General features: G+C 36.5%; 81 non-coding genes across 81 annotated transcripts; all 81 read left to right on the forward strand.

Moving 5' to 3' along the window:
• Positions 1-29: 29 nt before the first annotated feature.
• Positions 30-102, forward strand: Trnaf-gaa (transfer RNA phenylalanine (anticodon GAA)). The gene has a single exon. It is a non-coding gene; the product is annotated as a tRNA-Phe (tRNA).
• Positions 103-248: 146 nt separating this feature from the next.
• Positions 249-321, forward strand: Trnaf-gaa (transfer RNA phenylalanine (anticodon GAA)). The gene has a single exon. It is a non-coding gene; the product is annotated as a tRNA-Phe (tRNA).
• Positions 322-467: 146 nt separating this feature from the next.
• Trnaf-gaa (transfer RNA phenylalanine (anticodon GAA)) lies at positions 468-540 on the forward strand. The gene has a single exon. It is a non-coding gene; the product is annotated as a tRNA-Phe (tRNA).
• Positions 541-686: 146 nt separating this feature from the next.
• Trnaf-gaa (transfer RNA phenylalanine (anticodon GAA)) lies at positions 687-759 on the forward strand. Its single transcript has one exon. It is a non-coding gene; the product is annotated as a tRNA-Phe (tRNA).
• Positions 760-905: 146 nt separating this feature from the next.
• Positions 906-978, forward strand: Trnaf-gaa (transfer RNA phenylalanine (anticodon GAA)). Its single transcript has one exon. It is a non-coding gene; the product is annotated as a tRNA-Phe (tRNA).
• A 146-nt stretch (positions 979-1,124) lies between these two features.
• On the forward strand, positions 1,125-1,197 carry Trnaf-gaa (transfer RNA phenylalanine (anticodon GAA)). Its single transcript has one exon. It is a non-coding gene; the product is annotated as a tRNA-Phe (tRNA).
• Positions 1,198-1,343: 146 nt separating this feature from the next.
• Trnaf-gaa (transfer RNA phenylalanine (anticodon GAA)) lies at positions 1,344-1,416 on the forward strand. Its single transcript has one exon. It is a non-coding gene; the product is annotated as a tRNA-Phe (tRNA).
• Positions 1,417-1,562: 146 nt separating this feature from the next.
• Positions 1,563-1,635, forward strand: Trnaf-gaa (transfer RNA phenylalanine (anticodon GAA)). The gene has a single exon. It is a non-coding gene; the product is annotated as a tRNA-Phe (tRNA).
• Positions 1,636-1,781: 146 nt separating this feature from the next.
• Positions 1,782-1,854, forward strand: Trnaf-gaa (transfer RNA phenylalanine (anticodon GAA)). Its single transcript has one exon. It is a non-coding gene; the product is annotated as a tRNA-Phe (tRNA).
• A 146-nt stretch (positions 1,855-2,000) lies between these two features.
• Positions 2,001-2,073, forward strand: Trnaf-gaa (transfer RNA phenylalanine (anticodon GAA)). Its single transcript has one exon. It is a non-coding gene; the product is annotated as a tRNA-Phe (tRNA).
• A 146-nt stretch (positions 2,074-2,219) lies between these two features.
• Trnaf-gaa (transfer RNA phenylalanine (anticodon GAA)) lies at positions 2,220-2,292 on the forward strand. Its single transcript has one exon. It is a non-coding gene; the product is annotated as a tRNA-Phe (tRNA).
• A 146-nt stretch (positions 2,293-2,438) lies between these two features.
• Trnaf-gaa (transfer RNA phenylalanine (anticodon GAA)) lies at positions 2,439-2,511 on the forward strand. The gene has a single exon. It is a non-coding gene; the product is annotated as a tRNA-Phe (tRNA).
• Positions 2,512-2,657: 146 nt separating this feature from the next.
• Positions 2,658-2,730, forward strand: Trnaf-gaa (transfer RNA phenylalanine (anticodon GAA)). Its single transcript has one exon. It is a non-coding gene; the product is annotated as a tRNA-Phe (tRNA).
• Positions 2,731-2,876: 146 nt separating this feature from the next.
• On the forward strand, positions 2,877-2,949 carry Trnaf-gaa (transfer RNA phenylalanine (anticodon GAA)). Its single transcript has one exon. It is a non-coding gene; the product is annotated as a tRNA-Phe (tRNA).
• Positions 2,950-3,095: 146 nt separating this feature from the next.
• Positions 3,096-3,168, forward strand: Trnaf-gaa (transfer RNA phenylalanine (anticodon GAA)). The gene has a single exon. It is a non-coding gene; the product is annotated as a tRNA-Phe (tRNA).
• A 146-nt stretch (positions 3,169-3,314) lies between these two features.
• Positions 3,315-3,387, forward strand: Trnaf-gaa (transfer RNA phenylalanine (anticodon GAA)). Its single transcript has one exon. It is a non-coding gene; the product is annotated as a tRNA-Phe (tRNA).
• Positions 3,388-3,533: 146 nt separating this feature from the next.
• On the forward strand, positions 3,534-3,606 carry Trnaf-gaa (transfer RNA phenylalanine (anticodon GAA)). The gene has a single exon. It is a non-coding gene; the product is annotated as a tRNA-Phe (tRNA).
• Positions 3,607-3,752: 146 nt separating this feature from the next.
• Positions 3,753-3,825, forward strand: Trnaf-gaa (transfer RNA phenylalanine (anticodon GAA)). Its single transcript has one exon. It is a non-coding gene; the product is annotated as a tRNA-Phe (tRNA).
• Positions 3,826-3,971: 146 nt separating this feature from the next.
• Positions 3,972-4,044, forward strand: Trnaf-gaa (transfer RNA phenylalanine (anticodon GAA)). The gene has a single exon. It is a non-coding gene; the product is annotated as a tRNA-Phe (tRNA).
• Positions 4,045-4,190: 146 nt separating this feature from the next.
• On the forward strand, positions 4,191-4,263 carry Trnaf-gaa (transfer RNA phenylalanine (anticodon GAA)). The gene has a single exon. It is a non-coding gene; the product is annotated as a tRNA-Phe (tRNA).
• A 146-nt stretch (positions 4,264-4,409) lies between these two features.
• Trnaf-gaa (transfer RNA phenylalanine (anticodon GAA)) lies at positions 4,410-4,482 on the forward strand. The gene has a single exon. It is a non-coding gene; the product is annotated as a tRNA-Phe (tRNA).
• A 146-nt stretch (positions 4,483-4,628) lies between these two features.
• On the forward strand, positions 4,629-4,701 carry Trnaf-gaa (transfer RNA phenylalanine (anticodon GAA)). The gene has a single exon. It is a non-coding gene; the product is annotated as a tRNA-Phe (tRNA).
• A 146-nt stretch (positions 4,702-4,847) lies between these two features.
• Positions 4,848-4,920, forward strand: Trnaf-gaa (transfer RNA phenylalanine (anticodon GAA)). Its single transcript has one exon. It is a non-coding gene; the product is annotated as a tRNA-Phe (tRNA).
• A 146-nt stretch (positions 4,921-5,066) lies between these two features.
• Trnaf-gaa (transfer RNA phenylalanine (anticodon GAA)) lies at positions 5,067-5,139 on the forward strand. Its single transcript has one exon. It is a non-coding gene; the product is annotated as a tRNA-Phe (tRNA).
• A 146-nt stretch (positions 5,140-5,285) lies between these two features.
• On the forward strand, positions 5,286-5,358 carry Trnaf-gaa (transfer RNA phenylalanine (anticodon GAA)). The gene has a single exon. It is a non-coding gene; the product is annotated as a tRNA-Phe (tRNA).
• Positions 5,359-5,504: 146 nt separating this feature from the next.
• Positions 5,505-5,577, forward strand: Trnaf-gaa (transfer RNA phenylalanine (anticodon GAA)). The gene has a single exon. It is a non-coding gene; the product is annotated as a tRNA-Phe (tRNA).
• A 146-nt stretch (positions 5,578-5,723) lies between these two features.
• Trnaf-gaa (transfer RNA phenylalanine (anticodon GAA)) lies at positions 5,724-5,796 on the forward strand. The gene has a single exon. It is a non-coding gene; the product is annotated as a tRNA-Phe (tRNA).
• Positions 5,797-5,942: 146 nt separating this feature from the next.
• Positions 5,943-6,015, forward strand: Trnaf-gaa (transfer RNA phenylalanine (anticodon GAA)). The gene has a single exon. It is a non-coding gene; the product is annotated as a tRNA-Phe (tRNA).
• A 146-nt stretch (positions 6,016-6,161) lies between these two features.
• Trnaf-gaa (transfer RNA phenylalanine (anticodon GAA)) lies at positions 6,162-6,234 on the forward strand. The gene has a single exon. It is a non-coding gene; the product is annotated as a tRNA-Phe (tRNA).
• A 146-nt stretch (positions 6,235-6,380) lies between these two features.
• On the forward strand, positions 6,381-6,453 carry Trnaf-gaa (transfer RNA phenylalanine (anticodon GAA)). The gene has a single exon. It is a non-coding gene; the product is annotated as a tRNA-Phe (tRNA).
• Positions 6,454-6,599: 146 nt separating this feature from the next.
• Trnaf-gaa (transfer RNA phenylalanine (anticodon GAA)) lies at positions 6,600-6,672 on the forward strand. Its single transcript has one exon. It is a non-coding gene; the product is annotated as a tRNA-Phe (tRNA).
• Positions 6,673-6,818: 146 nt separating this feature from the next.
• On the forward strand, positions 6,819-6,891 carry Trnaf-gaa (transfer RNA phenylalanine (anticodon GAA)). Its single transcript has one exon. It is a non-coding gene; the product is annotated as a tRNA-Phe (tRNA).
• A 146-nt stretch (positions 6,892-7,037) lies between these two features.
• On the forward strand, positions 7,038-7,110 carry Trnaf-gaa (transfer RNA phenylalanine (anticodon GAA)). The gene has a single exon. It is a non-coding gene; the product is annotated as a tRNA-Phe (tRNA).
• A 146-nt stretch (positions 7,111-7,256) lies between these two features.
• On the forward strand, positions 7,257-7,329 carry Trnaf-gaa (transfer RNA phenylalanine (anticodon GAA)). Its single transcript has one exon. It is a non-coding gene; the product is annotated as a tRNA-Phe (tRNA).
• Positions 7,330-7,475: 146 nt separating this feature from the next.
• Positions 7,476-7,548, forward strand: Trnaf-gaa (transfer RNA phenylalanine (anticodon GAA)). The gene has a single exon. It is a non-coding gene; the product is annotated as a tRNA-Phe (tRNA).
• A 146-nt stretch (positions 7,549-7,694) lies between these two features.
• Positions 7,695-7,767, forward strand: Trnaf-gaa (transfer RNA phenylalanine (anticodon GAA)). The gene has a single exon. It is a non-coding gene; the product is annotated as a tRNA-Phe (tRNA).
• Positions 7,768-7,913: 146 nt separating this feature from the next.
• On the forward strand, positions 7,914-7,986 carry Trnaf-gaa (transfer RNA phenylalanine (anticodon GAA)). The gene has a single exon. It is a non-coding gene; the product is annotated as a tRNA-Phe (tRNA).
• Positions 7,987-8,132: 146 nt separating this feature from the next.
• On the forward strand, positions 8,133-8,205 carry Trnaf-gaa (transfer RNA phenylalanine (anticodon GAA)). Its single transcript has one exon. It is a non-coding gene; the product is annotated as a tRNA-Phe (tRNA).
• Positions 8,206-8,351: 146 nt separating this feature from the next.
• On the forward strand, positions 8,352-8,424 carry Trnaf-gaa (transfer RNA phenylalanine (anticodon GAA)). Its single transcript has one exon. It is a non-coding gene; the product is annotated as a tRNA-Phe (tRNA).
• Positions 8,425-8,570: 146 nt separating this feature from the next.
• On the forward strand, positions 8,571-8,643 carry Trnaf-gaa (transfer RNA phenylalanine (anticodon GAA)). The gene has a single exon. It is a non-coding gene; the product is annotated as a tRNA-Phe (tRNA).
• Positions 8,644-8,789: 146 nt separating this feature from the next.
• Trnaf-gaa (transfer RNA phenylalanine (anticodon GAA)) lies at positions 8,790-8,862 on the forward strand. Its single transcript has one exon. It is a non-coding gene; the product is annotated as a tRNA-Phe (tRNA).
• Positions 8,863-9,008: 146 nt separating this feature from the next.
• On the forward strand, positions 9,009-9,081 carry Trnaf-gaa (transfer RNA phenylalanine (anticodon GAA)). Its single transcript has one exon. It is a non-coding gene; the product is annotated as a tRNA-Phe (tRNA).
• A 146-nt stretch (positions 9,082-9,227) lies between these two features.
• Trnaf-gaa (transfer RNA phenylalanine (anticodon GAA)) lies at positions 9,228-9,300 on the forward strand. Its single transcript has one exon. It is a non-coding gene; the product is annotated as a tRNA-Phe (tRNA).
• A 146-nt stretch (positions 9,301-9,446) lies between these two features.
• On the forward strand, positions 9,447-9,519 carry Trnaf-gaa (transfer RNA phenylalanine (anticodon GAA)). The gene has a single exon. It is a non-coding gene; the product is annotated as a tRNA-Phe (tRNA).
• A 146-nt stretch (positions 9,520-9,665) lies between these two features.
• On the forward strand, positions 9,666-9,738 carry Trnaf-gaa (transfer RNA phenylalanine (anticodon GAA)). The gene has a single exon. It is a non-coding gene; the product is annotated as a tRNA-Phe (tRNA).
• Positions 9,739-9,884: 146 nt separating this feature from the next.
• Positions 9,885-9,957, forward strand: Trnaf-gaa (transfer RNA phenylalanine (anticodon GAA)). The gene has a single exon. It is a non-coding gene; the product is annotated as a tRNA-Phe (tRNA).
• Positions 9,958-10,103: 146 nt separating this feature from the next.
• On the forward strand, positions 10,104-10,176 carry Trnaf-gaa (transfer RNA phenylalanine (anticodon GAA)). Its single transcript has one exon. It is a non-coding gene; the product is annotated as a tRNA-Phe (tRNA).
• Positions 10,177-10,322: 146 nt separating this feature from the next.
• On the forward strand, positions 10,323-10,395 carry Trnaf-gaa (transfer RNA phenylalanine (anticodon GAA)). The gene has a single exon. It is a non-coding gene; the product is annotated as a tRNA-Phe (tRNA).
• Positions 10,396-10,541: 146 nt separating this feature from the next.
• On the forward strand, positions 10,542-10,614 carry Trnaf-gaa (transfer RNA phenylalanine (anticodon GAA)). Its single transcript has one exon. It is a non-coding gene; the product is annotated as a tRNA-Phe (tRNA).
• A 146-nt stretch (positions 10,615-10,760) lies between these two features.
• Trnaf-gaa (transfer RNA phenylalanine (anticodon GAA)) lies at positions 10,761-10,833 on the forward strand. The gene has a single exon. It is a non-coding gene; the product is annotated as a tRNA-Phe (tRNA).
• A 146-nt stretch (positions 10,834-10,979) lies between these two features.
• Trnaf-gaa (transfer RNA phenylalanine (anticodon GAA)) lies at positions 10,980-11,052 on the forward strand. The gene has a single exon. It is a non-coding gene; the product is annotated as a tRNA-Phe (tRNA).
• Positions 11,053-11,198: 146 nt separating this feature from the next.
• On the forward strand, positions 11,199-11,271 carry Trnaf-gaa (transfer RNA phenylalanine (anticodon GAA)). The gene has a single exon. It is a non-coding gene; the product is annotated as a tRNA-Phe (tRNA).
• Positions 11,272-11,417: 146 nt separating this feature from the next.
• Positions 11,418-11,490, forward strand: Trnaf-gaa (transfer RNA phenylalanine (anticodon GAA)). Its single transcript has one exon. It is a non-coding gene; the product is annotated as a tRNA-Phe (tRNA).
• A 146-nt stretch (positions 11,491-11,636) lies between these two features.
• Positions 11,637-11,709, forward strand: Trnaf-gaa (transfer RNA phenylalanine (anticodon GAA)). The gene has a single exon. It is a non-coding gene; the product is annotated as a tRNA-Phe (tRNA).
• A 146-nt stretch (positions 11,710-11,855) lies between these two features.
• Trnaf-gaa (transfer RNA phenylalanine (anticodon GAA)) lies at positions 11,856-11,928 on the forward strand. The gene has a single exon. It is a non-coding gene; the product is annotated as a tRNA-Phe (tRNA).
• Positions 11,929-12,074: 146 nt separating this feature from the next.
• Positions 12,075-12,147, forward strand: Trnaf-gaa (transfer RNA phenylalanine (anticodon GAA)). The gene has a single exon. It is a non-coding gene; the product is annotated as a tRNA-Phe (tRNA).
• A 146-nt stretch (positions 12,148-12,293) lies between these two features.
• On the forward strand, positions 12,294-12,366 carry Trnaf-gaa (transfer RNA phenylalanine (anticodon GAA)). The gene has a single exon. It is a non-coding gene; the product is annotated as a tRNA-Phe (tRNA).
• Positions 12,367-12,512: 146 nt separating this feature from the next.
• Positions 12,513-12,585, forward strand: Trnaf-gaa (transfer RNA phenylalanine (anticodon GAA)). Its single transcript has one exon. It is a non-coding gene; the product is annotated as a tRNA-Phe (tRNA).
• A 146-nt stretch (positions 12,586-12,731) lies between these two features.
• On the forward strand, positions 12,732-12,804 carry Trnaf-gaa (transfer RNA phenylalanine (anticodon GAA)). The gene has a single exon. It is a non-coding gene; the product is annotated as a tRNA-Phe (tRNA).
• A 146-nt stretch (positions 12,805-12,950) lies between these two features.
• On the forward strand, positions 12,951-13,023 carry Trnaf-gaa (transfer RNA phenylalanine (anticodon GAA)). The gene has a single exon. It is a non-coding gene; the product is annotated as a tRNA-Phe (tRNA).
• Positions 13,024-13,169: 146 nt separating this feature from the next.
• On the forward strand, positions 13,170-13,242 carry Trnaf-gaa (transfer RNA phenylalanine (anticodon GAA)). Its single transcript has one exon. It is a non-coding gene; the product is annotated as a tRNA-Phe (tRNA).
• A 146-nt stretch (positions 13,243-13,388) lies between these two features.
• On the forward strand, positions 13,389-13,461 carry Trnaf-gaa (transfer RNA phenylalanine (anticodon GAA)). Its single transcript has one exon. It is a non-coding gene; the product is annotated as a tRNA-Phe (tRNA).
• Positions 13,462-13,607: 146 nt separating this feature from the next.
• Trnaf-gaa (transfer RNA phenylalanine (anticodon GAA)) lies at positions 13,608-13,680 on the forward strand. Its single transcript has one exon. It is a non-coding gene; the product is annotated as a tRNA-Phe (tRNA).
• A 146-nt stretch (positions 13,681-13,826) lies between these two features.
• Positions 13,827-13,899, forward strand: Trnaf-gaa (transfer RNA phenylalanine (anticodon GAA)). The gene has a single exon. It is a non-coding gene; the product is annotated as a tRNA-Phe (tRNA).
• A 146-nt stretch (positions 13,900-14,045) lies between these two features.
• On the forward strand, positions 14,046-14,118 carry Trnaf-gaa (transfer RNA phenylalanine (anticodon GAA)). Its single transcript has one exon. It is a non-coding gene; the product is annotated as a tRNA-Phe (tRNA).
• Positions 14,119-14,264: 146 nt separating this feature from the next.
• Trnaf-gaa (transfer RNA phenylalanine (anticodon GAA)) lies at positions 14,265-14,337 on the forward strand. Its single transcript has one exon. It is a non-coding gene; the product is annotated as a tRNA-Phe (tRNA).
• A 146-nt stretch (positions 14,338-14,483) lies between these two features.
• Positions 14,484-14,556, forward strand: Trnaf-gaa (transfer RNA phenylalanine (anticodon GAA)). Its single transcript has one exon. It is a non-coding gene; the product is annotated as a tRNA-Phe (tRNA).
• A 146-nt stretch (positions 14,557-14,702) lies between these two features.
• On the forward strand, positions 14,703-14,775 carry Trnaf-gaa (transfer RNA phenylalanine (anticodon GAA)). Its single transcript has one exon. It is a non-coding gene; the product is annotated as a tRNA-Phe (tRNA).
• Positions 14,776-14,921: 146 nt separating this feature from the next.
• On the forward strand, positions 14,922-14,994 carry Trnaf-gaa (transfer RNA phenylalanine (anticodon GAA)). The gene has a single exon. It is a non-coding gene; the product is annotated as a tRNA-Phe (tRNA).
• Positions 14,995-15,140: 146 nt separating this feature from the next.
• Trnaf-gaa (transfer RNA phenylalanine (anticodon GAA)) lies at positions 15,141-15,213 on the forward strand. The gene has a single exon. It is a non-coding gene; the product is annotated as a tRNA-Phe (tRNA).
• A 147-nt stretch (positions 15,214-15,360) lies between these two features.
• On the forward strand, positions 15,361-15,433 carry Trnaf-gaa (transfer RNA phenylalanine (anticodon GAA)). The gene has a single exon. It is a non-coding gene; the product is annotated as a tRNA-Phe (tRNA).
• A 147-nt stretch (positions 15,434-15,580) lies between these two features.
• Positions 15,581-15,653, forward strand: Trnaf-gaa (transfer RNA phenylalanine (anticodon GAA)). The gene has a single exon. It is a non-coding gene; the product is annotated as a tRNA-Phe (tRNA).
• Positions 15,654-15,799: 146 nt separating this feature from the next.
• Positions 15,800-15,872, forward strand: Trnaf-gaa (transfer RNA phenylalanine (anticodon GAA)). The gene has a single exon. It is a non-coding gene; the product is annotated as a tRNA-Phe (tRNA).
• A 146-nt stretch (positions 15,873-16,018) lies between these two features.
• On the forward strand, positions 16,019-16,091 carry Trnaf-gaa (transfer RNA phenylalanine (anticodon GAA)). The gene has a single exon. It is a non-coding gene; the product is annotated as a tRNA-Phe (tRNA).
• Positions 16,092-16,237: 146 nt separating this feature from the next.
• On the forward strand, positions 16,238-16,310 carry Trnaf-gaa (transfer RNA phenylalanine (anticodon GAA)). Its single transcript has one exon. It is a non-coding gene; the product is annotated as a tRNA-Phe (tRNA).
• Positions 16,311-16,456: 146 nt separating this feature from the next.
• On the forward strand, positions 16,457-16,529 carry Trnaf-gaa (transfer RNA phenylalanine (anticodon GAA)). Its single transcript has one exon. It is a non-coding gene; the product is annotated as a tRNA-Phe (tRNA).
• A 146-nt stretch (positions 16,530-16,675) lies between these two features.
• On the forward strand, positions 16,676-16,748 carry Trnaf-gaa (transfer RNA phenylalanine (anticodon GAA)). Its single transcript has one exon. It is a non-coding gene; the product is annotated as a tRNA-Phe (tRNA).
• A 146-nt stretch (positions 16,749-16,894) lies between these two features.
• Positions 16,895-16,967, forward strand: Trnaf-gaa (transfer RNA phenylalanine (anticodon GAA)). The gene has a single exon. It is a non-coding gene; the product is annotated as a tRNA-Phe (tRNA).
• A 146-nt stretch (positions 16,968-17,113) lies between these two features.
• On the forward strand, positions 17,114-17,186 carry Trnaf-gaa (transfer RNA phenylalanine (anticodon GAA)). Its single transcript has one exon. It is a non-coding gene; the product is annotated as a tRNA-Phe (tRNA).
• Positions 17,187-17,332: 146 nt separating this feature from the next.
• Positions 17,333-17,405, forward strand: Trnaf-gaa (transfer RNA phenylalanine (anticodon GAA)). Its single transcript has one exon. It is a non-coding gene; the product is annotated as a tRNA-Phe (tRNA).
• A 146-nt stretch (positions 17,406-17,551) lies between these two features.
• Positions 17,552-17,624, forward strand: Trnaf-gaa (transfer RNA phenylalanine (anticodon GAA)). The gene has a single exon. It is a non-coding gene; the product is annotated as a tRNA-Phe (tRNA).
• The last annotated feature ends 23 nt before the right edge of the window (positions 17,625-17,647 follow it).

The following is a 17,647-nucleotide window of genomic DNA, read 5'->3' on the forward strand; positions in this document are numbered from 1 at the left end:
CAAGTGAAACAAAGAATGTTAGAAAGCAAGCCGAAATAGCTCAGTTGGGAGAGCGTTAGACTGAAGATCTAAAGGTCCCTGGTTCAATCCCGGGTTTCGGCATGTGTGTGAGGGGAAACAAAACCTCTTATTTTAATCAAATTGATGAGTGATTTTAGATGAAAACTCGGATATTGTCTGTAATTTACATTTTCTTAAGTAAATGTAGTAAAGAATGTACAAGTGAAACAAAGAATGTTAGAAAGCAAGCCGAAATAGCTCAGTTGGGAGAGCGTTAGACTGAAGATCTAAAGGTCCCTGGTTCAATCCCGGGTTTCGGCATGTGTGTGAGGGGAAACGAAACCTCGTATTTTAATCAAATTGATGAGTGATTTTAGATGAATAATCGGATATTGTCTGTAATTTACATTTTCTTAAGTAAATGTAGTAAAGAATGTACAAGTGAAACAAAGAATGTTAGAAAGCAAGCCGAAATAGCTCAGTTGGGAGAGCGTTAGACTGAAGATCTAAAGGTCCCTGGTTCAATCCCGGGTTTCGGCATGTGTGTGAGGGGAAACAAAACCTCGTATTTTAATCAAATTGATTAGTGATTTTAGATGAGTAATCGGATATTGTCTGTAATTTACATTTTCTTAAGTAAATGTAGTAAAGAATGTACAAGTGAAACAAAGAATGTTAGAAAGCAAGCCGAAATAGCTCAGTTGGGAGAGCGTTAGACTGAAGATCTAAAGGTCCCTGGTTCAATCCCGGGTTTCGGCATGTGTGTGAGGGGAAACAAAACCTCGTATTTTAATCAAATTGATTAGTGATTTTAGATGAATAATCAGATATTGTCTGTAATTTACATTTTCTTAAGTAAATGTAGTAAAGAATGTACAAGTGAAACAAAGAATGTTAGAAAGCAAGCCGAAATAGCTCAGTTGGGAGAGCGTTAGACTGAAGATCTAAAGGTCCCTGGTTCAATCCCGGGTTTCGGCATGTATGTGAGGGGAAACGAAACCTCGTATTTTAATCAAATTGATGAGTGATTTTAGATGAATAATCAGATATTGTCTGTAATTTACATTTTCTTAAGTAAATGTAGTAAAGAATGTACAAGTGAAACAAAGAATGTTAGAAAGATAGCCGAAATAGCTCAGTTGGGAGAGCGTTAGACTGAAGATCTAAAGGTCCCTGGTTCAATCCCGGGTTTCGGCATGTGTGTGAGGGGAAACAAAACCTCGTATTTTAATCAAATTGATTAGTGATTTTAGATGAATAATCGGATATTGTCTGTAATTTACATTTTCTTAAGTAAATGTAGTAAAGAATGTACAAGTGAAACAAAGAATGTTAGAAAGATAGCCGAAATAGCTCAGTTGGGAGAGCGTTAGACTGAAGATCTAAAGGTCCCTGGTTCAATCCCGGGTTTCGGCATGTGTGTGAGGGGAAACAAAACCTCGTATTTTAATCAAATTGATTAGTGATTTTAGATGAATAATCGGATATTGTCTGTAATTTACATTTTCTTAAGTAAATGTAGTAAAGAATGTACAAGTGAAACAAAGAATGTTAGAAAGATAGCCGAAATAGCTCAGTTGGGAGAGCGTTAGACTGAAGATCTAAAGGTCCCTGGTTCAATCCCGGGTTTCGGCATGTGTGTGAGGGGAAACAAAACCTCGTATTTTAATCAAATTGATTAGTGATTTTAGATGAATAATCGGATATTGTCTGTAATTTACATTTTCTTAAGTAAATGTAGTAAAGAATGTACAAGTGAAACAAAGAATGTTAGAAAGATAGCCGAAATAGCTCAGTTGGGAGAGCGTTAGACTGAAGATCTAAAGGTCCCTGGTTCAATCCCGGGTTTCGGCATGTGTGTGAGGGGAAACAAAACCTCGTATTTTAATCAAATTGATTAGTGATTTTAGATGAATAATCGGATATTGTCTGTAATTTACATTTTCTTAAGTAAATGTAGTAAAGAATGTACAAGTGAAACAAAGAATCTTAGAAAGCAAGCCGAAATAGCTCAGTTGGGAGAGCGTTAGACTGAAGATCTAAAGGTCCCTGGTTCAATCCCGGGTTTCGGCATGTGTGTGAGGGGAAACAAAACCTCGTATTTTAATCAAATTGATTAGTGATTTTAGATGAATAATCGGATATTGTCTGTAATTTACATTTTCTTAAGTAAATGTAGTAAAGAATGTACAAGTGAAACAAAGAATCTTAGAAAGCAAGCCGAAATAGCTCAGTTGGGAGAGCGTTAGACTGAAGATCTAAAGGTCCCTGGTTCAATCCCGGGTTTCGGCATGTGTGTGAGGGGAAACAAAACCTCGTATTTTAATCAAATTGATTAGTGATTTTAGATGAATAATCGGATATTGTCTGTAATTTACATTTTCTTAAGTAAATGTAGTAAAGAATGTACAAGTGAAACAAAGAATGTTAGAAAGCAAGCCGAAATAGCTCAGTTGGGAGAGCGTTAGACTGAAGATCTAAAGGTCCCTGGTTCAATCCCGGGTTTCGGCATGTGTGTGAGGGGAAACAAAACCTCGTATTTTAATCAAATTGATTAGTGATTTTAGATGAATAATCGGATATTGTCTGTAATTTACATTTTCTTAAGTAAATGTAGTAAAGAATGTACAAGTGAAACAAAGAATGTTAGAAAGATAGCCGAAATAGCTCAGTTGGGAGAGCGTTAGACTGAAGATCTAAAGGTCCCTGGTTCAATCCCGGGTTTCGGCATGTGTGTGAGGGGAAACAAAACCTCGTATTTTAATCAAATTGATTAGTGATTTTAGATGAATAATCGGATATTGTCTGTAATTTACATTTTCTTAAGTAAATGTAGTAAAGAATGTACAAGTGAAACAAAGAATCTTAGAAAGCAAGCCGAAATAGCTCAGTTGGGAGAGCGTTAGACTGAAGATCTAAAGGTCCCTGGTTCAATCCCGGGTTTCGGCATGTGTGTGAGGGGAAACAAAACCTCGTATTTTAATCAAATTGATTAGTGATTTTAGATGAATAATCGGATATTGTCTGTAATTTACATTTTCTTAAGTAAATGTAGTAAAGAATGTACAAGTGAAACAAAGAATCTTAGAAAGCAAGCCGAAATAGCTCAGTTGGGAGAGCGTTAGACTGAAGATCTAAAGGTCCCTGGTTCAATCCCGGGTTTCGGCATGTGTGTGAGGGGAAACAAAACCTCGTATTTTAATCAAATTGATGAGTGATTTTAGATGAATAATCAGATATTGTCTGTAATTTACATTTTCTTAAGTAAATGTAGTAAAGAATGTACAAGTGAAACAAAGAATGTTAGAAAGCAAGCCGAAATAGCTCAGTTGGGAGAGCGTTAGACTGAAGATCTAAAGGTCCCTGGTTCAATCCCGGGTTTCGGCATGTGTGTGAGGGGAAACAAAACCTCGTATTTTAATCAAATTGATTAGTGATTTTAGATGAATAATCGGATATTGTCTGTAATTTACATTTTCTTAAGTAAATGTAGTAAAGAATGTACAAGTGAAACAAAGAATGTTAGAAAGCAAGCCGAAATAGCTCAGTTGGGAGAGCGTTAGACTGAAGATCTAAAGGTCCCTGGTTCAATCCCGGGTTTCGGCATGTGTGTGAGGGGAAACAAAACCTCGTATTTTAATCAAATTGATGAGTGATTTTAGATGAATAATCGGATATTGTCTGTAATTTACATTTTCTTAAGTAAATGTAGTAAAGAATGTACAAGTGAAACAAAGAATGTTAGAAAGATAGCCGAAATAGCTCAGTTGGGAGAGCGTTAGACTGAAGATCTAAAGGTCCCTGGTTCAATCCCGGGTTTCGGCATGTGTGTGAGGGGAAACAAAACCTCGTATTTTAATCAAATTGATTAGTGATTTTAGATGAATAATCGGATATTGTCTGTAATTTACATTTTCTTAAGTAAATGTAGTAAAGAATGTACAAGTGAAACAAAGAATCTTAGAAAGCAAGCCGAAATAGCTCAGTTGGGAGAGCGTTAGACTGAAGATCTAAAGGTCCCTGGTTCAATCCCGGGTTTCGGCATGTGTGTGAGGGGAAACAAAACCTCGTATTTTAATCAAATTGATTAGTGATTTTAGATGAATAATCGGATATTGTCTGTAATTTACATTTTCTTAAGTAAATGTAGTAAAGAATGTACAAGTGAAACAAAGAATGTTAGAAAGATAGCCGAAATAGCTCAGTTGGGAGAGCGTTAGACTGAAGATCTAAAGGTCCCTGGTTCAATCCCGGGTTTCGGCATGTGTGTGAGGGGAAACAAAACCTCGTATTTTAATCAAATTGATTAGTGATTTTAGATGAATAATCGGATATTGTCTGTAATTTACATTTTCTTAAGTAAATGTAGTAAAGAATGTACAAGTGAAACAAAGAATCTTAGAAAGCAAGCCGAAATAGCTCAGTTGGGAGAGCGTTAGACTGAAGATCTAAAGGTCCCTGGTTCAATCCCGGGTTTCGGCATGTGTGTGAGGGGAAACAAAACCTCGTATTTTAATCAAATTGATGAGTGATTTTAGATGAATAATCGGATATTGTCTGTAATTTACATTTTCTTAAGTAAATGTAGTAAAGAATGTACAAGTGAAACAAAGAATGTTAGAAAGATAGCCGAAATAGCTCAGTTGGGAGAGCGTTAGACTGAAGATCTAAAGGTCCCTGGTTCAATCCCGGGTTTCGGCATGTGTGTGAGGGGAAACAAAACCTCGTATTTTAATCAAATTGATTAGTGATTTTAGATGAATAATCGGATATTGTCTGTAATTTACATTTTCTTAAGTAAATGTAGTAAAGAATGTACAAGTGAAACAAAGAATCTTAGAAAGCAAGCCGAAATAGCTCAGTTGGGAGAGCGTTAGACTGAAGATCTAAAGGTCCCTGGTTCAATCCCGGGTTTGGGCATGTGTGTGAGGGGAAACAAAACCTCGTATTTTAATCAAATTGATTAGTGATTTTAGATGAATAATCGGATATTGTCTGTAATTTACATTTTCTTAAGTAAATGTAGTAAAGAATGTACAAGTGAAACAAAGAATCTTAGAAAGCAAGCCGAAATAGCTCAGTTGGGAGAGCGTTAGACTGAAGATCTAAAGGTCCCTGGTTCAATCCCGGGTTTCGGCATGTGTGTGAGGGGAAACAAAACCTCGTATTTTAATCAAATTGATGAGTGATTTTAGATGAATAATCGGATATTGTCTGTAATTTACATTTTCTTAAGTAAATGTAGTAAAGAATGTACAAGTGAAACAAAGAATCTTAGAAAGCAAGCCGAAATAGCTCAGTTGGGAGAGCGTTAGACTGAAGATCTAAAGGTCCCTGGTTCAATCCCGGGTTTGGGCATGTGTGTGAGGGGAAACAAAACCTCGTATTTTAATCAAATTGATTAGTGATTTTAGATGAATAATCGGATATTGTCTGTAATTTACATTTTCTTAAGTAAATGTAGTAAAGAATGTACAAGTGAAACAAAGAATGTTAGAAAGCAAGCCGAAATAGCTCAGTTGGGAGAGCGTTAGACTGAAGATCTAAAGGTCCCTGGTTCAATCCCGGGTTTCGGATTGTGTGTGAGGGGAAACGAAACTTCGTATTTTCATCAAATTGATGAGTGATTTTAGATGAATAATCGGATATTGTCTGTAATTTACATTTTCTTAAGTAAATGTAGTAAAGAATGTACAAGTGAAACAAAGAATGTTAGAAAGCAAGCCGAAATAGCTCAGTTGGGAGAGCGTTAGACTGAAGATCTAAAGGTCCCTGGTTGAATCCCGGGTTTCGGCATGTGTGTGAGGGGAAACAAAACCTTGTATTTTAATCAAATTGATGAGTGATTTTAGATGAATAATCGGATATTGTCTGTAATTTACATTTTCTTAAGTAAATGTAGTAAAGAATGTACAAGTGAAACAAAGAATCTTAGAAAGCAAGCCGAAATAGCTCAGTTGGGAGAGCGTTAGACTGAAGATCTAAAGGTCCCTGGTTCAATCCCGGGTTTCGGATTGTGTGTGAGGGGAAACGAAACTTCGTATTTTCATCAAATTGATGAGTGATTTTAGATGAATAATCGGATATTGTCTGTAATTTACATTTTCTTAAGTAAATGTAGTAAAGAATGTACAAGTGAAACAAAGAATGTTAGAAAGCAAGCCGAAATAGCTCAGTTGGGAGAGCGTTAGACTGAAGATCTAAAGGTCCCTGGTTGAATCCCGGGTTTCGGCATGTGTGTGAGGGGAAACAAAACCTTGTATTTTAATCAAATTGATTAGTGATTTTAGATGAATAATCGGATATTGTCTGTAATTTACATTTTCTTAAGTAAATGTAGTAAAGAATGTACAAGTGAAACAAAGAATCTTAGAAAGCAAGCCGAAATAGCTCAGTTGGGAGAGCGTTAGACTGAAGATCTAAAGGTCCCTGGTTCAATCCCGGGTTTCGGCATGTGTGTGAGGGGAAACGAAACCTCGTATTTTAATCAAATTGATGAGTGATTTTAGATGAATAATCGGATATTGTCTGTAATTTACATTTTCTTAAGTAAATGTAGTAAAGAATGTACAAGTGAAACAAAGAATGTTAGAAAGCAAGCCGAAATAGCTCAGTTGGGAGAGCGTTAGACTGAAGATCTAAAGGTCCCTGGTTCAATCCCGGGTTTCGGCATGTGTGTGAGGGGAAACAAAACCTCGTATTTTAATCAAATTGATGAGTGATTTTAGATGAATAATCGGATATTGTCTGTAATTTACATTTTCTTAAGTAAATGTAGTAAAGAATGTACAAGTGAAACAAAGAATGTTAGAAAGCAAGCCGAAATAGCTCAGTTGGGAGAGCGTTAGACTGAAGATCTAAAGGTCCCTGGTTCAATCCCGGGTTTCGGATTGTGTGTGAGGGGAAACGAAACTTCGTATTTTCATAAAATTGATGAGTGATTTTAGATGAATAATCGGATATTGTCTGTAATTTACATTTTCTTAAGTAAATGTAGTAAAGAATGTACAAGTGAAACAAAGAATGTTAGAAAGCAAGCCGAAATAGCTCAGTTGGGAGAGCGTTAGACTGAAGATCTAAAGGTCCCTGGTTCAATCCCGGGTTTCGGCATGTGTGTGAGGGGAAACAAAACCTCGTATTTTAATCAAATTGATGAGTGATTTTAGATGAATAATCGGATATTGTCTGTAATTTACATTTTCTTAAGTAAATGTAGTAAAGAATGTACAAGTGAAACAAAGAATGTTAGAAAGCAAGCCGAAATAGCTCAGTTGGGAGAGCGTTAGACTGAAGATCTAAAGGTCCCTGGTTCAATCCCGGGTTTCGGATTGTGTGTGAGGGGAAACGAAACTTCGTATTTTCATAAAATTGATGAGTGATTTTAGATGAATAATCGGATATTGTCTGTAATTTACATTTTCTTAAGTAAATGTAGTAAAGAATGTACAAGTGAAACAAAGAATGTTAGAAAGCAAGCCGAAATAGCTCAGTTGGGAGAGCGTTAGACTGAAGATCTAAAGGTCCCTGGTTCAATCCCGGGTTTCGGCATGTGTGTGAGGGGAAACAAAACCTCGTATTTTAATCAAATTGATGAGTGATTTTAGATGAATAATCGGATATTGTCTGTAATTTACATTTTCTTAAGTAAATGTAGTAAAGAATGTACAAGTGAAACAAAGAATGTTAGAAAGCAAGCCGAAATAGCTCAGTTGGGAGAGCGTTAGACTGAAGATCTAAAGGTCCCTGGTTCAATCCCGGGTTTCGGATTGTGTGTGAGGGGAAACGAAACTTCGTATTTTCATAAAATTGATGAGTGATTTTAGATGAATAATCGGATATTGTCTGTAATTTACATTTTCTTAAGTAAATGTAGTAAAGAATGTACAAGTGAAACAAAGAATGTTAGAAAGCAAGCCGAAATAGCTCAGTTGGGAGAGCGTTAGACTGAAGATCTAAAGGTCCCTGGTTCAATCCCGGGTTTCGGCATGTGTGTGAGGGGAAACAAAACCTCGTATTTTAATCAAATTGATGAGTGATTTTAGATGAATAATCGGATATTGTCTGTAATTTACATTTTCTTAAGTAAATGTAGTAAAGAATGTACAAGTGAAACAAAGAATGTTAGAAAGCAAGCCGAAATAGCTCAGTTGGGAGAGCGTTAGACTGAAGATCTAAAGGTCCCTGGTTCAATCCCGGGTTTCGGATTGTGTGTGAGGGGAAACGAAACTTCGTATTTTCATAAAATTGATGAGTGATTTTAGATGAATAATCGGATATTGTCTGTAATTTACATTTTCTTAAGTAAATGTAGTAAAGAATGTACAAGTGAAACAAAGAATGTTAGAAAGCAAGCCGAAATAGCTCAGTTGGGAGAGCGTTAGACTGAAGATCTAAAGGTCCCTGGTTGAATCCCGGGTTTCGGCATGTGTGTGAGGGGAAACAAAACCTCGTATTTTAATCAAATTGATGAGTGATTTTAGATGAATAATCGGATATTGTCTGTAATTTACATTTTCTTAAGTAAATGTAGTAAAGAATGTACAAGTGAAACAAAGAATCTTAGAAAGCAAGCCGAAATAGCTCAGTTGGGAGAGCGTTAGACTGAAGATCTAAAGGTCCCTGGTTGAATCCCGGGTTTCGGCATGTGTGTGAGGGGAAACAAAACCTCGTATTTTAATCAAATTGATGAGTGATTTTAGATGAATAATCGGATATTGTCTGTAATTTACATTTTCTTAAGTAAATGTAGTAAAGAATGTACAAGTGAAACAAAGAATCTTAGAAAGCAAGCCGAAATAGCTCAGTTGGGAGAGCGTTAGACTGAAGATCTAAAGGTCCCTGGTTGAATCCCGGGTTTCGGCATGTGTGTGAGGGGAAACAAAACCTCGTATTTTAATCAAATTGATGAGTGATTTTAGATGAATAATCGGATATTGTCTGTAATTTACATTTTCTTAAGTAAATGTAGTAAAGAATGTACAAGTGAAACAAAGAATCTTAGAAAGCAAGCCGAAATAGCTCAGTTGGGAGAGCGTTAGACTGAAGATCTAAAGGTCCCTGGTTGAATCCCGGGTTTCGGCATGTGTGTGAGGGGAAACAAAACCTCGTATTTTAATCAAATTGATGAGTGATTTTAGATGAATAATCGGATATTGTCTGTAATTTACATTTTCTTAAGTAAATGTAGTAAAGAATGTACAAGTGAAACAAAGAATCTTAGAAAGCAAGCCGAAATAGCTCAGTTGGGAGAGCGTTAGACTGAAGATCTAAAGGTCCCTGGTTGAATCCCGGGTTTCGGCATGTGTGTGAGGGGAAACAAAACCTCGTATTTTAATCAAATTGATGAGTGATTTTAGATGAATAATCGGATATTGTCTGTAATTTACATTTTCTTAAGTAAATGTAGTAAAGAATGTACAAGTGAAACAAAGAATCTTAGAAAGCAAGCCGAAATAGCTCAGTTGGGAGAGCGTTAGACTGAAGATCTAAAGGTCCCTGGTTCAATCCCGGGTTTCGGCATGTGTGTGAGGGGAAACAAAACCTCGTATTTTAATCAAATTGATTAGTGATTTTAGATGAATAATCGGATATTGTCTGTAATTTACATTTTCTTAAGTAAATGTAGTAAAGAATGTACAAGTGAAACAAAGAATCTTAGAAAGCAAGCCGAAATAGCTCAGTTGGGAGAGCGTTAGACTGAAGATCTAAAGGTCCCTGGTTGAATCCCGGGTTTCGGCATGTGTGTGAGGGGAAACAAAACCTCGTATTTTAATCAAATTGATGAGTGATTTTAGATGAATAATCGGATATTGTCTGTAATTTACATTTTCTTAAGTAAATGTAGTAAAGAATGTACAAGTGAAACAAAGAATCTTAGAAAGCAAGCCGAAATAGCTCAGTTGGGAGAGCGTTAGACTGAAGATCTAAAGGTCCCTGGTTGAATCCCGGGTTTCGGCATGTGTGTGAGGGGAAACAAAACCTCGTATTTTAATCAAATTGATGAGTGATTTTAGATGAATAATCGGATATTGTCTGTAATTTACATTTTCTTAAGTAAATGTAGTAAAGAATGTACAAGTGAAACAAAGAATCTTAGAAAGCAAGCCGAAATAGCTCAGTTGGGAGAGCGTTAGACTGAAGATCTAAAGGTCCCTGGTTCAATCCCGGGTTTCGGCATGTGTGGGAGGGGAAACGAAACTTCGTATTTTAATCAAATTGATGAGTGATTTTAGATGAATAATCGGATATTGTCTGTAATTTACATTTTCTTAAGTAAATGTAGTAAAGAATGTACAAGTGAAACAAAGAATCTTAGAAAGCAAGCCGAAATAGCTCAGTTGGGAGAGCGTTAGACTGAAGATCTAAAGGTCCCTGGTTCAATCCCGGGTTTCGGCATGTGTGTGAGGGGAAACAAAACCTTGTATTATAATCAAATTGATTAGTGATTTTAGAGGAATAATCGGATATTGTCTGTAATTTACATTTTCTTAAGTAAATGTAGTAAAGAATGTACAAGTGAAACAAAGAATCTTAGAAAGCGAGCCGAAATAGCTCAGTTGGGAGAGCGTTAGACTGAAGATCTAAAGGTCCCTGGTTGAATCCCGGGTTTCGGCATGTGTGTGAGGGGAAACAAAACCTCGTATTTTAATCAAATTGATTAGTGATTTTAGATGAAAACTCGGATATTGTCTGTAATTTACATTTTCTTAAGTAAATGTAGTAAAGAATGTACAAGTGAAACAAAGAATCTTAGAAAGCAAGCCGAAATAGCTCAGTTGGGAGAGCGTTAGACTGAAGATCTAAAGGTCCCTGGTTCAATCCCGGGTTTCGGCATGTGTGGGAGGGGAAACGAAACTTCGTATTTTAATCAAATTGATGAGTGATTTTAGATGAATAATCGGATATTGTCTGTAATTTACATTTTCTTAAGTAAATGTAGTAAAGAATGTACAAGTGAAACAAAGAATCTTAGAAAGCAAGCCGAAATAGCTCAGTTGGGAGAGCGTTAGACTGAAGATCTAAAGGTCCCTGGTTCAATCCCGGGTTTCGGCATGTGTGTGAGGGGAAACAAAACCTTGTATTTTAATCAAATTGATTAGTGATTTTAGATGAATAATCGGATATTGTCTGTAATTTACATTTTCTTAAGTAAATGTAGTAAAGAATGTACAAGTGAAACAAAGAATGTTAGAAAGCAAGCCGAAATAGCTCAGTTGGGAGAGCGTTAGACTGAAGATCTAAAGGTCCCTGGTTCAATCCCGGGTTTCGGCATGTGTGGGAGGGGAAACGAAACTTCGTATTTTAATCAAATTGATGAGTGATTTTAGATGAATAATCGGATATTGTCTGTAATTTACATTTTCTTAAGTAAATGTAGTAAAGAATGTACAAGTGAAACAAAGAATCTTAGAAAGCAAGCCGAAATAGCTCAGTTGGGAGAGCGTTAGACTGAAGATCTAAAGGTCCCTGGTTCAATCCCGGGTTTCGGCATGTGTGTGAGGGGAAACAAAACCTTGTATTATAATCAAATTGATTAGTGATTTTAGAGGAATAATCGGATATTGTCTGTAATTTACATTTTCTTAAGTAAATGTAGTAAAGAATGTACAAGTGAAACAAAGAATCTTAGAAAGCAAGCCGAAATAGCTCAGTTGGGAGAGCGTTAGACTGAAGATCTAAAGGTCCCTGGTTGAATCCCGGGTTTCGGCATGTGTGTGAGGGGAAACAAAACCTTGTATTTTAATCAAATTGATGAGTGATTTTAGATGAATAATCGGATATTGTCTGTAATTTACATTTTCTTAAGTAAATGTAGTAAAGAATGTACAAGTGAAACAAAGAATGTTAGAAAGCAAGCCGAAATAGCTCAGTTGGGAGAGCGTTAGACTGAAGATCTAAAGGTCCCTGGTTGAATCCCGGGTTTCGGCATGTGTGTGAGGGGAAACAAAACCTTGTATTTTAATCAAATTGATGAGTGATTTTAGATGAATAATCGGATATTGTCTGTAATTTACATTTTCTTAAGTAAATGTAGTAAAGAATGTACAAGTGAAACAAAGAATCTTAGAAAGCAAGCCGAAATAGCTCAGTTGGGAGAGCGTTAGACTGAAGATCTAAAGGTCCCTGGTTCAATCCCGGGTTTCGGCATGTGTGGGAGGGGAAACGAAACTTCGTATTTTAATCAAATTGATGAGTGATTTTAGATGAATAATCGGATATTGTCTGTAATTTACATTTTCTTAAGTAAATGTAGTAAAGAATGTACAAGTGAAACAAAGAATGTTAGAAAGCAAGCCGAAATAGCTCAGTTGGGAGAGCGTTAGACTGAAGATCTAAAGGTCCCTGGTTGAATCCCGGGTTTCGGCATGTGTGTGAGGGGAAACAAAACCTCGTATTTTAATAAAATTGATTAGTGATTTTAGATGAATAATCGGATATTGTCTGTAATTTACATTTTCTTAAGTAAATGTAGTAAAGAATGTACAAGTGAAACAAAGAATCTTAGAAAGCAAGCCGAAATAGCTCAGTTGGGAGAGCGTTAGACTGAAGATCTAAAGGTCCCTGGTTCAATCCCGGGTTTCGGCATGTGTGGGAGGGGAAACGAAACTTCGTATTTTAATCAAATTGATGAGTGATTTTAGATGAATAATCGGATATTGTCTGTAATTTACATTTTCTTAAGTAAATGTAGTAAAGAATGTACAAGTGAAACAAAGAATGTTAGAAAGCAAGCCGAAATAGCTCAGTTGGGAGAGCGTTAGACTGAAGATCTAAAGGTCCCTGGTTCAATCCCGGGTTTCGGCATGTGTGGGAGGGGAAACGAAACTTCGTATTTTAATCAAATTGATGAGTGATTTTAGATGAATAATCGGATATTGTCTGTAATTTACATTTTCTTAAGTAAATGTAGTAAAGAATGTACAAGTGAAACAAAGAATGTTAGAAAGCAAGCCGAAATAGCTCAGTTGGGAGAGCGTTAGACTGAAGATCTAAAGGTCCCTGGTTCAATCCCGGGTTTCGGCATGTGTGTGAGGGGAAACAAAACCTTGTATTTTAATCAAATTGATTAGTGATTTTAGATGAATAATCGGATATTGTCTGTAATTTACATTTTCTTAAGTAAATGTAGTAAAGAATGTACAAGTGAAACAAAGAATCTTAGAAAGCAAGCCGAAATAGCTCAGTTGGGAGAGCGTTAGACTGAAGATCTAAAGGTCCCTGGTTCAATCCCGGGTTTCGGCATGTGTGTGAGGGGAAACAAAACCTCGTATTTTAATCAAATTGATGAGTGATTTTAGATGAATAATCGGATATTGTCTGTAATTTACATTTTCTTAAGTAAATATAGTAAAGAATGTACAAGTGAAACAAAGAATGTTAGAAAGCAAGCCGAAATAGCTCAGTTGGGAGAGCGTTAGACTGAAGATCTAAAGGTCCCTGGTTCAATCCCGGGTTTCGGCATGTGTGGGAGGGGAAACGAAACTTCGTATTTTAATCAAATTGATGAGTGATTTTAGATGAATAATCGGATATTGTCTGTAATTTACATTTTCTTAAGTAAATGTAGTAAAGAATGTACAAGTGAAACAAAGAACGTTAGACAGCAAGCCGAAATAGCTCAGTTGGGAGAGCGTTAGACTGAAGATCTAAAGGTCCCTGGTTCAATCCCGGGTTTCGGCATGTGTGTGAGGGGAAACAAAACCTCGTATTTTAATCAAATTGATGAGTGATTTTAGATGAATAATCGGATATTGTCTGTAATTTACATTTTCTTAAGTAAATATAGTAAAGAATGTACAAGTGAAACAAAGAATGTTAGAAAGCAAGCCGAAATAGCTCAGTTGGGAGAGCGTTAGACTGAAGATCTAAAGGTCCCTGGTTCAATCCCGGGTTTCGGCATGTGTGTGAGGGGAAACAAAACCTCGTATTTTAATCAAATTGATGAGTGATTTTAGATGAATAATCGGATATTGTCTGTAATTTACATTTTCTTAAGTAAATGTAGTAAAGAATGTAAAAGTGAAACAAAGAATGTTAGACAGCAAGCCGAAATAGCTCAGTTGGGAGAGCGTTAGACTGAAGATCTAAAGGTCCCTGGTTCAATCCCGGGTTTCGGCATGTGTGTGAGGGGAAACAAAACCTCGTATTTTAATCAAATTGATTAGTGATTTTAGATGAATAATCGGATATTGTCTGTAATTTACATTTTCTTAAGTAAATGTAGTAAAGAATGTACAAGTGAAACAAAGAATCTTAGAAAGCAAGCCGAAATAGCTCAGTTGGGAGAGCGTTAGACTGAAGATCTAAAGGTCCCTGGTTCAATCCCGGGTTTCGGCATGTGTGTGAGGGGAAACAAAACCTCGTATTTTAATCAAATTGATGAGTGATTTTAGATGAAAACTCGGATATTGTCTGTAATTTACATTTTCTTAAGTAAATGTAGTAAAAAATGTACAAGTGAAACAAAGAATGTTAGAAAGCAAGCCGAAATAGCTCAGTTGGGAGAGCGTTAGACTGAAGATCTAAAGGTCCCTAGTTCAATCCCGGGTTTCGGCATGTGTGTGAGGGGAAACAAAACCTCGTATTTTAATCAAATTGATGAGTGATTTTAGATGAATAATCGGATATTGTCTGTAATTTACATTTTCTTAAGTAAATGTAGTAAAGAATGTACAAGTGAAACAAAGAACGTTAGACAGCAAGCCGAAATAGCTCAGTTGGGAGAGCGTTAGACTGAAGATCTAAAGGTCCCTGGTTCAATCCCGGGTTTCGGCATGTGTGTGAGGGGAAACAAAACCACGTATTTTAATCAAATTGATGAGTGATTTTAGATGAATAATCGGATATTGTCTGTAATTTACATTTTCTTAAGTAAATGTAGTAAAGAATGTACAAGTGAAACAAAGAATGTTAGAAAGCAAGCCGAAATAGCTCAGTTGGGAGAGCGTTAGACTGAAGATCTAAAGGTCCCTGGTTCAATCCCGGGTTTCGGCATGTGTGTGAGGGGAAACGAAACGTCGTATTTTAATCAAATTGATGAGTGATTTTAGATGAAAACTCGGATTGTGTCTGTAATTTACATTTTCTTAAGTAAATGTAGTAAAGAATGTACAAGTGAAACAAAGAATGTTAGAAAGCAAGCCGAAATAGCTCAGTTGGGAGAGCGTTAGACTGAAGATCTAAAGGTCCCTGGTTCAAACCCGGGTTTCGGCATGTGTGTGAGGGGAAAGAAAACCCCTGTATTTTAATCAAATTGATGAGTGATTTTAGATGAAAACTCGGATATTGTCTGTAATTTACATTTTCTTAAGTAAATGTAGTAAAGAATGTACAAGTGAAACAAAGAATGTTAGAAAGCAAGCCGAAATAGCTCAGTTGGGAGAGCGTTAGACTGAAGATCTAAAGGTCCCTGGTTCAATCCCGGGTTTCGGCATGTGTGTGAGGGGAAACAAAACCCCTGTATTTTAATCAAATTGATGAGTGATTTTAGATGAAAACTCGGATATTGTCTGTAATTTACATTTTCTTAAGTAAATGTAGTAAAGAATGTACAAGTGAAACAAAGAATGTAAGAAAGCAAGCCGAAATAGCTCAGTTGGGAGAGCGTTAGACTGAAGATCTAAAGGTCCCTGGTTCAATCCCGGGTTTCGGCATGTGTGTGAGGGGAAACGAAACTTCGTATTTTAATCAAATTGATGAGTGATTTTAGATGAAAACTCGGATATTGTCTGTAATTTACATTTTCTTAAGTAAATGTAGTAAAGAATGTACAAGTGAAACAAAGAATGTTAGAAAGCAAGCCGAAATAGCTCAGTTGGGAGAGCGTTAGACTGAAGATCTAAAGGTCCCTGGTTCAATCCCGGGTTTCGGCATGTGTGTGAGGGGAAACAAAACCTCGTATTTTAATCAAATTGATGAGTGATTTTAGATGAATAATCGGATATTGTCTGTAATTTACATTTTCTTAAGTAAATGTAGTAAAGAATGTACAAGTGAAACAAAGAATCTTAGAAAGCAAGCCGAAGTAGCTCAGTTGGGAGAGCGTTAGACTGAAGATCTAAAGGTCCCTGGTTCAATCCCGGGTTTCGGCATGTGTGTGAGGGGAAACGAAACTTCGTATTTTAATCAAATTGATGAGTGATTTTAGATGAAAACTCGGATATTGTCTGTAATTTACATTTTCTTAAGTAAATGTAGTAAAGAATGTACAAGTGAAACAAAGAATGTTAGAAAGCAAGCCGAAATAGCTCAGTTGGGAGAGCGTTAGACTGAAGATCTAAAGGTCCCTGGTTCAATCCCGGGTTTCGGCATGTGTGTGAGGGGAAACGAAACTTCGTATTTTAATCAAATTGATGAGTGATTTTAGATGAAAACTCGGATATTGTCTGTAATTTACATTTTCTTAAGTAAATGTAGTAAAGAATGTACAAGTGAAACAAAGAATGTTAGAAAGCAAGCCGAAATAGCTCAGTTGGGAGAGCGTTAGACTGAAGATCTAAAGGTCCCTGGTTCAATCCCGGGTTTCGGCATGTGTGTGAGGGGAAACAAAACCTCGTATTTTAATCAAATTGATGAGTGATTTTAGATGAATAATCGGATATTGTCTGTAATTTACATTTTCTTAAGTAAATGTAGTAAAGAATGTACAAGTGAAACAAAGAATCTTAGAAAGCAAGCCGAAGTAGCTCAGTTGGGAGAGCGTTAGACTGAAGATCTAAAGGTCCCTGGTTCAATCCCGGGTTTCGGCATGTGTGTGAGGGGAAACAAAACCTCGTATTTTAATCAAATTGATGAGTGATTTTAGATGAAAACTCGGATATTGTCTGTAATTTACATTTTCTTAAGTAAATGTAGTAAAGAATGTACAAGTGAAACAAAGAATGTTAGAAAGCAAGCCGAAATATCTCAGTTGGGAGAGCGTTAGACTGAAGATCTAAAGGTCCCTGGTTCAATCCCGGGTTTCGGCATGTGTGTGAGGGGAAACAAAACCTCGTATTTTAATCAAATTGATGAGTGATTTTAGATGAATAATCGGATATTGTCTGTAATTTACATTTTCTTAAGTAAATGTAGTAAAGAATGTACAAGTGAAACAAAGAATGTTAGAAAGCAAGCCGAAATAGCTCAGTTGGGAGAGCGTTAGACTGAAGATCTAAAGGTCCCTGGTTCAATCCCGGGTTTCGGCATGTGTGTGAGGGGAAACGAAACCTCGTATTTTAATCAAATTGATGAGTGATTTTAGATGAATAATCGGATATTGTCTGTAATTTACATTTTCTTAAGTAAATGTAGTAAAGAATGTACAAGTGAAACAAAGAATGTTAGAAAGCAAGCCAGAATAGCTCAGTTGGGAGAGCGTTAGACTGAAGATCTAAAGGTCCCTGGTTCAATCCCGGGTTTCGGCATGTGTGTGAGGGGAAACAAAACCTCGTATTTTAATCAAATTGATGAGTGATTTTAGATGAAAACTCGGATATTGTCTGTAATTTCCATTTTCTTAAGTAAATGTAGTAAAGAATGTACAAGTGAAACAAAGAATGTTAGAAAGCAAGCCGAAATAGCTCAGTTGGGAGAGCGTTAGACTGAAGATCTAAAGGTCCCTGGTTCAATCCCGGGTTTCGGCATGTGTGTGAGGGGAAACGAAACT

This window comes from Euprymna scolopes, chromosome 28 (genome assembly GCF_053919585.1).
Source record: "Euprymna scolopes isolate OS-2025 chromosome 28, ASM5391958v1, whole genome shotgun sequence".
Taxonomy (NCBI): Eukaryota; Metazoa; Mollusca; class Cephalopoda; order Sepiida; family Sepiolidae; genus Euprymna; species Euprymna scolopes.